Here is a 17,199-nt window from a genome sequence, read left to right as displayed (position 1 = left end):
TCTTTCAGTATTCCATTTTGTATCATTTTGATTCATTAAAAATATGCTGATTTTGACCGATAAATCCCAGACTATATTTCCTAAGAAAAGAAAGGGGAAATTGCAGAGACTCTGAACTCACCATTAAAAAAGTATTATATATTTCATCTAAATTCCAAATCCAATGGAATATATAGTTACAAGTCTCTTTAATCTAGCAAAAGGGTGGTTGAGATTCCTTCTGATTGCAGTTGGGGAGTATCCTGAAAAGTTTCACTAAAACCTGACATTTGTTTTGATTTTAGACTCCATGCTGTTCCCATCCAATGGTCAAACTAGATAAGATTGCCAGAGAGGAAACTTCTGTCAACAGCTATGGCAGATCTGTTGACTCTTAAATTGGAAGATAAACAGTTTATTTTGACAAGTAGCTGATGATGGAGCCCACAATTGAAAAGTATCCCTCATCCTCCTAGGGAAGCAATATTTTATTAAACATATCAAAATCTTCCCAACATAACCTAAAAGAATATGGTGTCTTAGTTTGGGGAAGTTTGTCTTGGAGACAGTATTTGATTCCATCTATGACCTCAAAGAAAAGCTGAGAGTAAAAATGAGGTAAATATCTTGATTGTGAAAACTGCTCAAAAACTTTAGGGGAACATGAATGGCTGTTGTCATTCTAAATTATCCCACTTTTTCCTTTCTTCGTGATGTGGACAGAGCATATTTGCCTTCCCCCCAGACACTGAAAAAAGCTTCATGCTTTATTTTATGTCCAACCAGCTTTAATAGAAAGTGACAGCCCTAGAAATAGGACCAGTATCATGCATGAAATAAATCAATATAAATTCAGGTGGGTGACTAAACCAGTCTAGAACCAGGTAGCAGAATTAGTCCTACTGTATGACCCTCATAGTTTTTGCACATAATAAATCTCCACTGATCCTGCGATGATAGGAAAAGCAGTGCTTCCCACTTGATTGCTTCAGAAGGGTATCTCAATAAAGGCGAGAACTGCTCTGAGTCTGTCAGAGACCCTCTTCCTCTTTGACTAAGCTCTTGGTTTATGACGGGGCACACACGTGATGGAGAAAGACACTGTTCCACCTGTCTAAGGGCGATGCACCCAGATCTCTCCAAAGCTTACAATTTCACAAGATTACCGAGGCAACCCTGCACAGCTACTCATATATTCTCTTAAGAGATATTTGAGTATCAAATGCATGCTGGCTGAACAGATGGGCTCCTTGTATCTGGAATGATTCAGCCCGGCTTTTAAGGTTTCACACATTGACTTCCTGTTTACTAATGTTAACTTGTTCAGCCCTTTTGCTGAGTCACATCAGTCAACTCCAGATTAGCATGAAGAGATTGTGTTCATTTTCTTGTTTTGACCGTAAATGTCGATGTAACAGCCTATTAGAAGCCGCCGATGGGGTCTACACTGAGGTTTCTCTTGAGAACTTAGGAGTAAGTAGAATGAAATTGTCCTCTGAAAGTTAAAATTTAAACTCCATAGATACTGGCTCAGAGCAGAGATCCACAAGAGTACTCTGAAGAGATGTTGAGGTTCACAAGCTTACAAGACAGCCTGCAATCTGCTTGAACGTTAACGACTGGCAAGATGAGTGACCCAGTCTGAAGGGGAGGAGGACAGCCATGCGTACAGGGAAAAGCAGGCAACACAGGCAGTGGACCAACCAGAATTGATGAGGAAGGGAGGGAGGTGAGCCCCTAGTAAGTCCATTCTCACTTTAGCCTGACTTCACTAAGCATTCAGCTGCCTTACTTGGTCTGTTTCTAATCCCATGCTCACCAAGCAAACTTCTGTGAGCATTTTGCTCCCTGTGACAGTTATTTCTTATTGCAAATTAATAAACATTTTGCTTTTCCGTATCTATGATAATTTTTTTAACCTCTAAATTAGGGTTATTTGAATTTCTCTTTAAGAGTCGAATCACTCTGTGTGCTGATAAAAATCAAGTTTCAGTCCCCGCAGTAATGAAGGTCAAACCCTGAACTTTGGTAAATTCACCAACGTAATGAATATTAACTACCCCATGAGAATTTCCAACACATCAACAGCCTGCCTCTCCCCTGGAGAGTACTCTTGGCATACCTGCTCTGGCCACAGGCATGAAATGTGCTCACACTTGGAGCATCTATACATACATTATCCCATTAGTCCCCTGATTATCCAATAACTCCAAGAAAAATGATGGTTTTTTGGCTGTGTTCTGTCTAGTTCACCTAGTAGCAGAGACTGCTGGTTTGCTACACATCAGCCATCTCCTCTCTTCTCTGGTAACAAAACTCAAATTTTACTGGGAGCCACAAATCTATACAGCTTAAAAATGGTGTTTTCTAGCCTCTTTCGCTGCTAGAAGTGGTAAAGGGGATGTAAGTGAAAAATCATTGGCTGGGAGCTTCCAGGAAGTTCCTTTAAAGAGAGTTGTTTCAGTAGGAAAGAGTGTCCTTTCCCCCTTCCTTCCTCCTACTACTTGGATGATAGATGTGGTGGCTAGATCACTAGCAACAATGCTGGAACCATGAGGCAAGCTTGAATAGAAACTAAGTGTTTATGGCAGTGAAGCAAAAAGAAGGAGTCTTTATGTCAATCCTGTACTCTTTACCTGAGGACTTCTTTTACATGAAAGAAAATAAACACTTGTGTTTAATCCACTATTATGTGGAGCTTTCTGTCAAATACGTCCTCACTCAATCCTACTAGATGAAATCAGAAACCTAAAATTTCTATCCCTGATGTATGCTCCAATGACGAGCATATGTCTTTATGCCCTTATGTCCAGATCCTCCAAAATCCCAAACTCCCAAATGGCTTTAGCTTTCCACCTTGTCCTATTTAAACAAGAATTGATTCAGAAAAGTCACTTTTAAATGCTATAATCAATAAACACTTTTCCCTCACTGTTCCATCCTGTGGCTTAACATGAAGAAAATGCCCTGGCTTACTTGAGAAGATATTTTTATCTTAACCACACATTGCTGCATGGCAAACATTCTTGTTCCTATTGTCAAAATAATGCTTGACACTCAGTAATCTGTAACCTTATTTTCTCCTTTTGTGTATATTTTGTAAGGGGATCTTGTGGAGTTGTTTTTTGTGAAGTTCCATGAAAATAATGTTTTCTGGCATCTGAGGTTTTCATTTGCTTTATTATTTCACAATCATTTGAAATAATACAGCAGTTTTTTTCATCCAGACTATAAAAGCAACTCCATTGGAAGATAGTGGGATATAATAATACCCTGAATATTAGTAATGTTGTAGAAAAACAAAACAGGCCCACATGTGGTCAGACCAACCAACTGTGCAGAGTGGCTGTGTTAACAACCAATTCAGACACACTCCCTAATGGAGCATTCAGAGAGATTCCTTCATTCATTCATTCACTCAACAAACACTTACTGAGCTCCTCTATGTACATGGTACTGGGCTGGTTGCTGGAGATACCAAGGGGAAAGGACACAACTCCTGCCCTGCAGAAACTCACAGTCCAGTGAACAAACATGAACCTGCAAATAAACAAATATACCATGCTCCAAAAACTATTACAAAGGTGACGCATAGAGAATAGTAATAATGGAGATACATACAAAACAACTATATTATGATCCAACAGTTGTTATAATGGAGACATGAACATGAGAACAGAAAGCTTAGTCAAATGTGAGTTGTTCAGAATTTGTGCAGGACAAACAATTTGCTCTACCATTCTGGGCCTATACATTTAAAGCCTGGTTCTCTTGTAGTTTGTCAACAATTTCCCAAGGTAGAGGGAGGGAAAGATCTCGATCACCGGATTTGTACAACTCACCTTTGACCCAGATAAAAGAAGACAAGAGCTCTAGCAATTGCAGTAGTGAAACCCCTGTCAATAAAGGTAAACACATATACTCTTCTTGAGAAGTAGGCTCTCTGTGTGAGCTAACTCCACCATAGACACATCCAAGGCTAATCAATATGTGCAGCTATTTCTCAGGAGAAAATGTTCCATTTCTCTCAGCATGATGATTCAGTTTATTCCGTGAATCAGAAATAATTATTAATCTGCCCTTTTAGAAGCTTCAGGGACCAGGGAACAGAAGAAGAATTTGTGAGCCTTAACTTGACATGGGAATCTGGGATATACTCATCTCAAACTTTGCCTTGCCTGCAGCCTCTGTTCACGTACTGAAAAAAAAAAAAAAAAACAACTCAACAGAACATTCACACAGAAGTTGACTAAAATATTGGTTCCAATGGGCCACCACCCTGTTTTGCCAAGTGGGGGATGGGCACACCTCACAGTGCGATCTAGTCACTTTAGCCTGCACAGGCTTGGGTGTGTTGAACTCAGCTTTATATACACAAGGCCTCTATTCTCTTTTTGAGTGTTCTTACCTTTATATCTGTGCAGTTTAAATGTATTATATTATATCTCAGATTAACTGCCTAAGTCTTAGGAAAAATCTATTTCAAAAAATATTTTAATTTAATTTTATTTTATTTTTTATTCTTATGTTAATCCCCATATATTACATCATTAGTTTTAGATGAAGTGTTCCATGATTCATTGTTTGTGCATAACACCCAGTGCTCCATGCAGAATGTGCCCTCCTCAATACCCACCACCAGGCTAACCCATCCTCCCACCCCCCTCCCCTCTAGAACCCTCAGTTTGTTTTTCAGAGTCCATCGTCTCTCATGGTTCGTCTACCCCTCCGATTTCCCCTGCTTCATTCTTCCCCTCCCGCTACCTTCTTCTTCTTCTTTTTTTTTTTTTCTTAACATATATTGCATTATTTGTTTCAGAGGTACAGATCTGAGATTCAACAGTCTTGCACAATTCACAGCGCTTACCAGAGCACACACCCTCCCCAGTGTCTATCACCCAGTCACCCCATCCCTCCCACCCCACCCCCCACTCCAGCAACCCTTAGTTTGTTTCCTGCAATTAAGAATTCTTCATATCAGTGAGATCATATGATACATGTCTTTCTCTGTCAAAAAATATTTTAGATGGAAATAATAGAATTATAGAAATCTTATTAGAATTTATGCTGTAGGTGCACTTGGGTGGCTCACTCAGTTAAGCATTTGACTCTTGATTTCAGCTCAGCTCTTGATCTCATGGTTGTGAGATTGAGCCCTGCGTTGGGCTCCCCACTCAGTGGGGAGTCTGCTTGGGATTCTCTCTCTCCTTCTTCCTCTGCCCCTCCCCCTGCTCTCTCTCTCTCTCTCTCTCTAAAATAAATAAATAAATCTTAAAAAAAAAAAAGAATTTATGCTATAGAATTCACCATACCATTGGCTCCATGAAAGCTGGGACCCATATCTGTGTTGATCACTACTGTATAGCGAGAACTTAGCATAAGACCTCACATGTGGTGACTGCTTAATAAACACTTGGAAGTAGATGGATGAGTGGGTAGATGGAATGGATGAATGAATGGAAAATTTATTATACTGATGAATAATTGAAAAAATAAATGATGAATTAATAAATCTCTATTTCTGGAACCATTTAAGAATATAGTGAAAATAAGACGAAACCATTGAGGGAAACAAACCATAAGAGACTCTTAACTCTAGGGAACAAACTGAGGGTTGCTGGGGGGAGGTGGGTGAGGGGATGAAGTAACTGGGTGATGGGCATTAAGTAGGGAATTTGATGTGATGAGCACTGGGTGTTATATGCAACTGATGAATCACTAAATTCTACCTCTGAAACTAATAATACACTGTATGTTAATTAAATTGAATTTATAACTGGGTGTTTTACACAACTGATAAATTATTGAGCACTACATTTGAAACTAACGATGTTCTATATGTTGGCTAATTAAAAAAAGAAAAAGAAAAAAATATTTTAAAAGAATATAGTGATTATATGCTTGAAATCACCTTCAAAAATTGTTCATAAAGGCAAGGGATAAGAATCGTATGCCTGGTCTGAAAAGATTGCTTTGAACATTACTTGTTTTTGCCTTGTCATCATTGTCTAAATACTACAGTAGTTTAGTCACATTTTAGCAATATTGAATTTAAGTGGTTATTATGTTTATTTTAATAAAGTACTTGATCCCTTCACTTCATTGTATGCCTTAAAAGATTTAGAAATGTTAGTATTTTCCAATTCTGTATTGTTAGGGAGCAAGAACTTCCTGTCCCCTCCAAGATCCTTCCAACCAAAGAATCAAATTGATATGAGATAGATTAAGAGGAGAAAATCATATTTAATAGCAAAAGTACAGGGAATCCACTCAGACATGGAAATTCCAAAAACATTCAAGCAAAATAAGGTATATATGCCATTCTGAATTAAGGAGTTGGGGGTAGGGGTCTGGGACTTCAAAGGGAAGGAATGCAATTCATAAGAAGAAGAAAAAGAGTAAATGTTTGGTAAACAAATATTTGCTGAGCTCCTTAGAAACAATAGGACATAGAAGACTTGGATCAGACAGGTCTTTCCAAGTTCTTCCACGTCTATCATACCTAGTTCATATCATAATGTAGTTATCGATGGTGAGAGCTCTCTTCTTGGAATAGTTTCTCCATCTAAACTCTTTTTCAGCAGCTGAGGGAGTAGAGGGGAGTGTAAAGAGCTTTTCTTTTCTTTTTTTTTTTTTTATTTGCGAGAGAGAGAATGAGAGACAGCATGAGAGGGAGGAGGGTCAGAGAGAGAAGCAGACTCCCTGCTGAGCAGGGAGCCTGATGTGGGACTCGATCCTGGGACTCCAGGATCATGACCTGAACTGAAGGCAGTCGCTTAACCAACTGAGCCACCCAGGCGCCTATTGTAAAGAGCTTTTCTTAAATCTACTGGGCTTCCATTGTTTTTTAAATCAAAATAGTCTTCATGTCAAAGTGGCCATCTTGGGGTGGCCTGCCCTTGGTCCCTACAGTATAAAAACTACACTTTCCAAGGGGTCTGATGAATTTGATGTGATCACTATTATACCATCTGGGTAAGCAAGTCTGAGGATAGACATAACCAGCAAATCTTGTTGATGGTGGTATTGATGCAAGAGATGTCAGATAACTTGCAGCTAACCCAAACTTGACTATGTGATTTCATTTAGAAATTGTCAAAGGGGTTGAGGTCTTGAGCTCTGCAGAGAAAACTTTTTTTTTGACATTTTTTCCTTCCCAAATGTCATTCTATGTGCCTTGTTTGTCTCAGGAGGGTCCTGTGGTACTATTAATTCTGAATATCTACTCCTTACCCCAGAAAGATTGCCATAGAAATATTACTCCCACACTGTAGTAATAGCTATGTCAGGAAAAACAGCCCTGAAATTCTGGGGTTGGAATTGCAGTTGGAAATGTGGGGAATAGCGAGGGGCAGAAAGAACAAGAGTCATGGGGGAACCCAACCAAATACTTGAAGGCTGCCATCTTGGTTTGAGTTTCCGTAAAGGAGGATCCTGAGTCACAGGTTTGAGTGTGTGATATTGTGATTTACAAGGAGTATATATTTGGTCACTCAGATGACCAAAATATATTTCTCATATATATATGGTCATTGCCACAGTTCTTGGTTCACAGTTCCCAAAACCCTTGGAATTTCCTGAGCAATAAGAGCAATGGAACCATCTTTGTCATTGTATTTGTTCTCTTGTCCTCAGTTCCTGAAAATGCTTCAGAACCAATAAAGGTAAAATGGGTGTCTTTTTTTTCATAACAAGCCCCTTTCCACCACAATGGGATTATGTTAATGAGATGAGTTTTAGAAGGCACCTAAGGATGGAGGCTGGTTTCCAGGGCAGGAATAAAGGGCTAGAACTTTCAGTCCCATCCCCTGATGTCTAGGGAAGTGAGAGAGACTGGAATTTGAATCAGTTACCAATGGCGAATGATTTAATCAATCATGCCTTGGTAATGAAGCCTCCAAAAAAACCCAGAAAGAGGGGGTTCAGAGAGCTTCTAGGCTGGTGAACCAGAATGCTTCCACATGCCATTATGCTAGACCCCAAACTCCATGAAGACAGAAGCTCCTTTGTTTGGGACCTCAACACATGTATCTCTTTACGTGGATGTTGATTCACATTCTTTAATATCTTTTGTAATAAATCAGTAATCTAGTGAGTAAACAGGTTTCCTGAGTTCTGTGAGCCACTCTAGCAAATTAATTGAGTGGGTCATGGAAATCTCAGATTTATAACCAGATGGTCAGAAGCATCTATAAGAACCTGACTTTTTGATTGGCATCTGAAGTGGGGACAGTCTTGTTGGACTGTGCCTTTAACCTGTACAACCTGATGTTATCTCCAGGTAAATAGTGTCAGAATTGAGTCAAGTTGTAGGACATCCAGCTGGTGTCAGAGCATTTCTTAGTGGTACAAGGGAAACACTGACCCTTCTACACACATTGGAATTGGTACCAGAATTTAGTGTGTGAGTAGTGTAGTTATGAGACACACCAGGAAACAAATAAGAGAGTAGTGGAGTGAGAAGGGAAAGAATAAAAAATCCAACAAAGAGTACACACTTTCATGCCGGTTACCAATATGGGCAATGGGATCTCAATCCCATGGGGAACTCTGGGTGAAAGTATAGAACACACCTCCCAGCTGTTCCAGCTAAGGGTCTAGGAAGCTGGGATATTAGCCACAGACATCCCTACCATCATTGTTGAAGGGTCATCCCAGGGTCATTAACTTTCTTGCACTTCCACCTTGCATAGGTTTTCGAGTAAGCAACCTTCTGGTGTGTAGAGGTGAATGCCAAGGGTATCCCACCAACAGTGTCTGCTATGACTGCTTTGCTGGTACTCATCATACCCTCTTAATATCATTCTTTATGGTGTTTCCTACCACAAAGTCTTGGTTAAAATGACTAGCTGTCTCAGATGATAAGTGAATCGGTGATGAGGTAGTAATGACCTATATGATTACATGTACTAATAGATAACACATTTGATTGTAACATAGTCTTTAATGTCATTATATAGAGCTGAGATTTTTAGACACTGTATCAGTTCTGGATTGAAGGAGATTTTTAATACCCTAAAACCACACCCCAAAGTAGTTTCAACAAGCAGATCCTATTGGAAATTTCTAAGATACCTAATGGCCTCATAGGAAAGCCCTATTGGTCATGTCCAGTGACTGCTACTTACATCCAATTTCCCCTCTTAGATCAAAGCTAACATTGGCTGAATGGTGTCAGACATTCATCTAAGAATTTTACTTGTATCAACTCATTCAGTCTCACAGTAATGCCATGCTGTAGGTGCTATAATTATCTTCATTACAGAGGATATAGAGTACAGAGATTGGTAACTTGTGCAAGGTCCCATAGCTAGTAAGTGATAGAGCATGGATTCAAGCTCAGATCATCTGACTCCAGAGCCCACTCACAAACTCATGGTCGATATGCAGCTTTCTTCACTATTGAACATGAGTCACCACTCCCACTATGGTGTTTCCTTCAGCCAATTATGCTGACTATTTTAAAGTCACACCACTCGCCCCCCCAACACAGTCTTCACTAGTCCCTTTCTCCTTGCACAGGAAGGACTGAAAATTTCACATGAGAGTACCATGTTGCTCCATAGAATTAGTGGTATTGATTACAGGGAGTTTAGACTAAGACCAAAGAAACAAAGCAAGATCCTACCCACTTCAGATACATGTGGAGGAAAGTGCTGGAACTCTGGAAATTGGTGAAATATGGGCTCTGATCCCAACTCTTCCATGAACTGTGCAACCTTGACTAAGTCACATCAACAGTGTGGGCTTCCATTTCTTCATCTGCCACAAAGGGTTTGGACTACACATATGTAAGTTATATATATATATTTTTTTATTATATAAATATATATATTTTATTATATAAAATAAATTATATAAATATTTATATAATAAATTATATATACTATTGATTTATTTAACCTAATTTTTCTAGCTGTTTTCAAAGAAAGGATTATTTTGAGACAAACTAGTCTGTTATAGCTGAATGCTAAGATCTCTAACTTGCCTTAGAGAAAGTGGAGGGTCTATTTAGATTTGCTTATTATACTGATTGCTGATGTTGTGTTGTGGCTGTGTAATCACATGTGTAATCACATGGCTCCTCTTGCCATCCCATTACAGTTACACATGAACTTCACAACTAAACCCTAGAAATACCTACTGGTTAGGAGACACCTTATTTCTAGGAAAAATGGGACTTGAGGCCCTTTCATGTTTCATCCAATTATAAGATTTGGTGAAAATATGTTTCTAAAATCCTAATTGTATCAAGTTTTTTATTGAACTTCTAAAATGTATTACTCTTATTTGTTTGAGACTTATAAGATATAAAACAGTTCTGTCATTAGACATTGTTTTAAATAAAAAGGTTATAAGATACGTATTTACTATATTATTTATCATTCTTTAATGGAAGCCTAGGGAAACGTTTATCACATAATAGGATGTCATGTATGGAAGTGCATTCCAAATACACACAATGATGAGAATGATCTGAGTGCCTTTACATAATAGATTCCTGAGATCACACCATTCATATGCATTAAAATTTCCAGGATAGGGTCATTGGGTTACAGTGGATTAACAACTGCATCACGTAAATCTTATGATCAGGGAACTTGAGAACACAGTATGTGTTTTTGACTGAATGAAATGCTGCATCTAAATAGAAATCCTGTGAGACTTCTGGTGTTTAGGAAACATTTACCAGACAAGATGAATTGAAGTTGCTCAGTGAATATGTAAGTAAATTGAACCATATGATCCTCTCAATAAATGCAGAAAAAGCATTTGACAAAATACAGTATCCTTTCTTGATAAAAACCCTCCACCATGTAGGAATAAAGGGAACATACCTCAACATCATAAAAACCATATACAAAAGACCCACAACAAATATAAAAAACTGAGAGCTTTTCCGCTAAGGTCAGGAACACGACAGGGATGTCCATTCTCACCACTGTTGTTCAAAATAGTACTGGAAGTCTTAACCTCAGCAATCAGATAACAAAAAGAAATAAAAGGCATCCAAACCAGCAAAGAAGTCAAACTTTCACTCTTCACAGAGAAAATGATACTCTATGTAGAAAACCCAAAAGCCTCCACCAAAAAATTGCCAGAACTGATACAGAAATTCAGCAAAGTCGCAGGATATAAAATCAACACACAAAAGTCAGTTGCATTTCTATACACTAAAAATGAAGCAGCAGAAAGAGAAATCAAGGAATAGATACCATTTACAATCGCACCAAAAACCATAAGCTGGAATAAACTTAACCAATGAGGTAAAAGATCTGTACTCTGAAAACTATAGAACACTTATGAAAGAAATTGAAGAAGACACCAAGAAATGGAAAAACAATCCATTTTAATGGATTTGAAGAACAAATATTGTTAAAATGTCTATACTACCCAAAGCAATCTACCCATTCAAAGCAATCCCTATCAAAATACCATCGACATTTTTCACAGAGCTGGAACAAACAATCCTAAAATATGTATGGAACCCCAAAAGATCCTGAATAGCCAAAGTAATGTTGAAAAAGAAAACCAAAGCTGGAGGTATCACAATTCCATACTTCAAGCTCTATTACAAAACTGTAATCATCAAGACAGTATGGTACTAACACAAAAACAGACATACAGATCAATGGAATAGAACAGAGAACCTAGAAATGGACCCTTAACTCTATGGTCAACTAATCTTTGACAAAGGAGGAAAGAATATCCAATGGAAAAGAGACAGTCTCTTCAACAAATGGTTGGGAAAATTGGGCATGCAGAAGCATGAAACTGGACCATTTTCTTATATCATACACAAAAATAAATTCAAAATGGATGAAAGACCTAAATGTGAGACAGGAATCCATCAAAATCCTAGAGGAGAACACAGGCAGTGGTAACCTCTTCAACCTCAGCTGCAGCAACTTCTTGCTAGACACTCTCCAAAGGCAAGGGAAACAAAAGCAAAAATGAACTATTGGGACTTCATCAAGATAAAAAGCTTTTGCACAGCAAAGGAAACAATCAACAAAACCAAAAGGCAGCCTAGAGAATGGGAGAAGATATTTGCAAATGTCTTATCAGTTAAAGGGCTAGTATCTGAAATCTATAAAGAACTTATCAAACTCAATCCCCAAAATCAAAGAATCCAGTCAAGAAATGGGCAGAAGACATGAACAGACATTTCTCCAAAGAAGACATACAAGTGACCAACAGACACATGAAAAAATGTTCAACATCACTCAGTGTCAGGGAAATACAAATCAAAACCATAATGAGATACGACCTCACACCAGTCAGAATGGCTAAAATTAACAAGTCAGGAAATGACAGATGTTGGCAAGGATGTGGAGGAAGGGGAACATTTTTACACTGTTGGTGGGAATGCAAGCTGGTGCAGCCACTCTGGAAAATAGTATGGAGGTTCCTCAAAAAGTTAAAAATAGAACTACCTAGGACCCAGCAATTGCACCTCTAGGTATTTACCCAAAGGATACAAAAATAGTGATTCAAAGGGGCACATGCACCCCAGTGTTTATAGCAGCAATGTCCACAATAGCCAAACTATAGAAAGAGCCCAGATATCCATTGGCAGATGAATGAATAAAGAAGATATGTATACACACACACACACACACACACACACAGGGGAATATTACTCAGTCATCAAAAAGAATGAAATCTTGCCATTTGCAATGATGTGGATGGAACTAGAGGGTATTATGCTAAGTGAAATAAGTCAGTCAGAGAAAAATAAACACTATAATTTCACTCATATGTGGAATTTAAGAAACAAAATAGATGAATAGAGGAGAAGGGAGGGAAAAATAAAATAAGATAAAAACAGAGGGGGAGGCAAACTATAAGAGACTTAACTATAAGAAACAAACTGAGGGTTGCTGGAGGGGAGGTTGGTGAGGGGATGGGGTAATTGGATGATGGGCATTAAGGAGGGCACTTGATGTAATGAGCACTGGGTGTTATATGCAACTGATGAGTCACTAAATTCTACCCATGAAACTAAGAATATACTATGTGTTAACTAAATGGAATTTTAAAAAAATTAAAAAAAAAAAAAACAAGTGAATAGTAGACTTTTATTCATCCATTCCATCCTTAAGTTAGTGTAGGCACCTAGAGAACTGTGTGACCAAATTGTTACAAGCTCTTGCAGAAATTTTTCCAATAGGCTATGCAATATCCTTTGCTCTAGGTAATAGATGCACAAGAACTAATATTTGTTAATATCTGCATTAAAACTTTTTAAAAATTCAACATACATTATTAAATGTCTACTCTATGCCAGCTGTGGTGAGAGACAGTAGGGATAGAACGGTAAACAAACAGATAAGATCATTTACCTCAAGCAACTTATACTAAATTTGTTAATCATATTCCAAAAAGTTAATTTGAACTCATGTTGTTCATTTGAACAGTCTCTACCCTGAAATATATGCTTATCCTCATAAGCACACATTTTACCAAAGCATACTTCTTTCCAGTTTGGGTCATTGGGATCTGTGTCTCTTTGTGTCCACCACCATTGTTTTGTTATTTCACTTCCTTATTTTCTGGCACTGCAAGATGCCTCAGGCTCAACTTGTTTATCTCATGCCTCAGTCCTAAAATCAGCCATTTCTCCAAAGACTCTGACTTCCTTTCATTGGAGACTAGGATTTAGAAATCACAATCTAGGTGTTAGGTATGCTATTTGCTGTTCCCAGGTGCTTTCAGTTGGCAGAGCAAAGAGATACATGTGTATATTCTATACATTTCCAATGGACAAACAGAATCTGGATCCACTTTTCCAAAATTTTACTACTTGCAAAGGAACTTTTCTAACATCTAGAATCCAAATTAAAGTCAACTAGTCCCTTTTTCTTACCCCAACCCCAAAGATTAACAAGACACAACATGTGAACAGAAGACCTCCTAACTATGTAGTTAGCAAAAGAAAAAATGTAGGAATAAAGTCCTCTTTTCATAAATAAGAAAGAGCAACTTACTCTCCCAGTCCTTTGGTTAGCCTACAAGAATGTTTGTTCCATTTAAAGAAAACATTTACTTTTGAATCTCAGTATTTTCCTCAGGAAAATAGGAGCTATATTGTTTCTGGAAGGAAAGTTATACACCATGGCTACATCTCATGACCCCCCACATGACCTACCTCCCACAGAGAAGGTAGTGAAGATGGAGGTTAACAGCTCTGGAGATTGGTTATCTTGTGTGACTTTTTCCCTCATTTGCACAGATCCAGTTGAGGAGTTCTTTGATCTATCTGTGTGTGAGGAACTTGATGGGTAAAACAAATGGCCCAAGGTGGATAAGACTTAGGGGTAGTCTTATGTTCTGCCTAGAAGCTCTACAGTAGCTCATGCAAGATTAGAGAGAATTTGAAGACAATCTGATGTGATAAATATGGGGAAGGAAATATGGGGAAGGAAAAAGTAACAAGAACAGTTACAGATTCTAAGATATAGAAGAGATGTGCAACTTTTCCAAACAAGTGGCCTAGAAAGGGGCAAGAGAATCAGAGCAAGAAAAAGAGTTTGAGAAAGTATAATTAGACATAGGCATGACCTCTTAAAAGTTTTCTACACTACAAACATATTAGACTCAGTAGAGCTATTTAATTTTTTATTTTACCTTTTATTATCAGATAATTATAGATTTAAATAAGGTTTATAAGTATTTATAGATCTATACTCTATAATAAATATTGTAATACCTATATAGAATTATGCTATTTCTACTATCAAAATTATCTAGGAAATTATATTTTTTTATCTTAAAGCCATTGTGTTCAATTATAAGATTTATCCATTAAAAGTCAAAATAAAATTGTCCAAACAAGTTAATAGAGTCACAATTTTTATACTTTTATACTTTCAAGAATTTTCATCTAAAAACATGATATATCTTCCTATTTTTAAAGTCCTCTATGTGTGAAGAAATCTCTCTGATTAAATTGATTCATAGGTATTTTGTCTTCTGTAAAATGACAACTTTGGAGTACAAAGATGATTTACAAAATGTCTTAACATTAACTTTATCTCTTGAAATTTGATATTTGTGGAATCCATATCAACATAGAGAGAGGAAAATAAAAGATCTTGTTTGAAGTGGTGATGAGTGAATCTTTCACATCCAGCCTGTCATATCAATTTAGAAGTTCCCAAAATAATGCTGGTTTGAGAATGGGGAACTAGATGATCATTACGTTCCCCTTTCCAATATCCTGAAATCTATGATGCTTAGGACAGTGTTTTAGAAATTGAAGACAAAGAGTCAAATTTATGGAGAACGATAAAAACAGAAAACTGACATGTTTTCCTGAATTCCTACATGGAATTCCATGTAGGCAGATAATTTCAATTATCGGGGAAATCAAAGAAGCTGAACTTTGAAACTGGAGGCAGGCTTGTAATCCTCTTCTAACTGTATATAAGTGGAAGAATGTGGCCAACAAATGGATCTTATCCCTAAAGAAGTCCAAAACAGACATGCTCAGAACATCTCATGTTGGAAGATATATAACTTCAAAGTATATAGTAAATAAATTATAAAGGAATGAAAATGCTATTCCAGAAAACAAAAGTTTATCAAAATAAAGTAGCAATAGAGGAACAGAGAGGAGATTAGATATTTGGAAAATACCTAGTAAAACAACAGAACAGAGATAAGCCTTAACTTACCACTTATTGCATGAAATGTAAATGGAACTAAACACTCCAATCAGAAGGCAGAGATTTGCAGAATAGATAAAAGAAAAATGAACCAACTGAATGCTGTCTACAACAGATAGACTTTAGATTTAAAGACACAAATAATGTGAGAGTAAAATAATGAAAAAAGATATGCCATGCAAATAATAAGAAAAGAGCTGAGGGGTACCTGGGAGGTGAAGATGGTTAAGCGTCCAACTCTTGCTTTCAGCTCAGGTTGTGATCTCAGGGTCATGAGATCGAGCTCTGTTTGGGCTCCACATTCAGCACAGAGTCTGCTTAAGTTTCTCTCTCCCTCTCCCTCAAACAAATAAATAAATCTTTTTTTTTTTTTTTAAAGAAGAGAGCTAAAGTAGCTACACCAACATCAGATGAAATATAAGACAAAAATTATTGATTGATAAAAAGAAAATTTTATGAGAAAAGTGTCAATCCATCAGAAAGACATAAAATTAAAACATATATCCACTTAATAATTGAGCCTTAAACACATGAAGGAAAACCTGACAGAATTGAGAAAAGAAATAGACAATCTGACAGTGATACTTAGAGACTTCAATATTCCATGTTCAATGAGATAGAAGAAGTAGGCAGAAGCTCACAAGGAAATTAAAGACTTGAAGATCACTATAAACCAATAGATCTAACAGATATCTTCAAAAAATTTCACCCACAAAGAGCAGGATATTATTTCTTCTCTAGCACACATAACATTCTATATGACATAACAAATGTTAGATTATGAAATAAACTTGACTCAATTTCAGAGAATTGAAATTACAGAAAGTATGTTCAATAATCTTCTGAATTTCTGTCCAAAAAAGGCATCTGAAATCTTGAATGTGTTGAATCTGTAGATCATTTTGGGAAGTATGACCATTTAGACATGTTAAGTCTAAAACTATTTCCAGTTATGTGTCTGGGATGTATTTCTAGTATGTAGGTCTTCTTTAATTTCCTCAACAATATTTTGTATTTTTCAGTATATAAATCATACACTTCTTTGTTTAATTTGTTCCTAAGCAATTTATAATTTTAAAGTGCTGATACAATTGGATGTCTGCATGCAAAATAATATAGTTGGACACCTTCTTACACCATACACAAATATTAACTCATAATGGATTATAGACTAAATGTAAACAAGACAAGAGTTAAAACTATAAGACCCCTAGAAGAAAATGTAGGAGAAAATCTTCCTGATATTGGATAAGGCAGTCATTTCTTTTATTTGACACCAAGAGCGCAAGCAACAAAGCAAAAAATAGATAAATTGGACTTCACCAAAACTAAAAGTTTTATGCTTTGAAGGACACCATAAAAAGAAAAAGCAGCACTCACCATAGCACATAGAGCTGTGAATTGTGTAAGACTGTTGAATCACAGACCTGTACCTCTGAAACAAATAATACATTATATGTTAAAAGAAGAAGAAGAAGATAGCAGGAGGGGAAGAATGAAGGGGGGAAATCAGAGGGGGAGAAGAACCATGAGAGACTATGGACTCTGA

Source organism: Mirounga angustirostris, unplaced genomic scaffold, assembly GCF_029215605.1.
Source record: "Mirounga angustirostris isolate CCGP_5_RB_7025 unplaced genomic scaffold, mMirAng1.0.hap1 SCAF_7, whole genome shotgun sequence".
Classification (NCBI taxonomy): Eukaryota; Metazoa; Chordata; class Mammalia; order Carnivora; family Phocidae; genus Mirounga; species Mirounga angustirostris.
The sequence above is the reverse complement of the archived record's forward strand: the minus strand, read 5'-3'. Positions refer to the sequence as shown.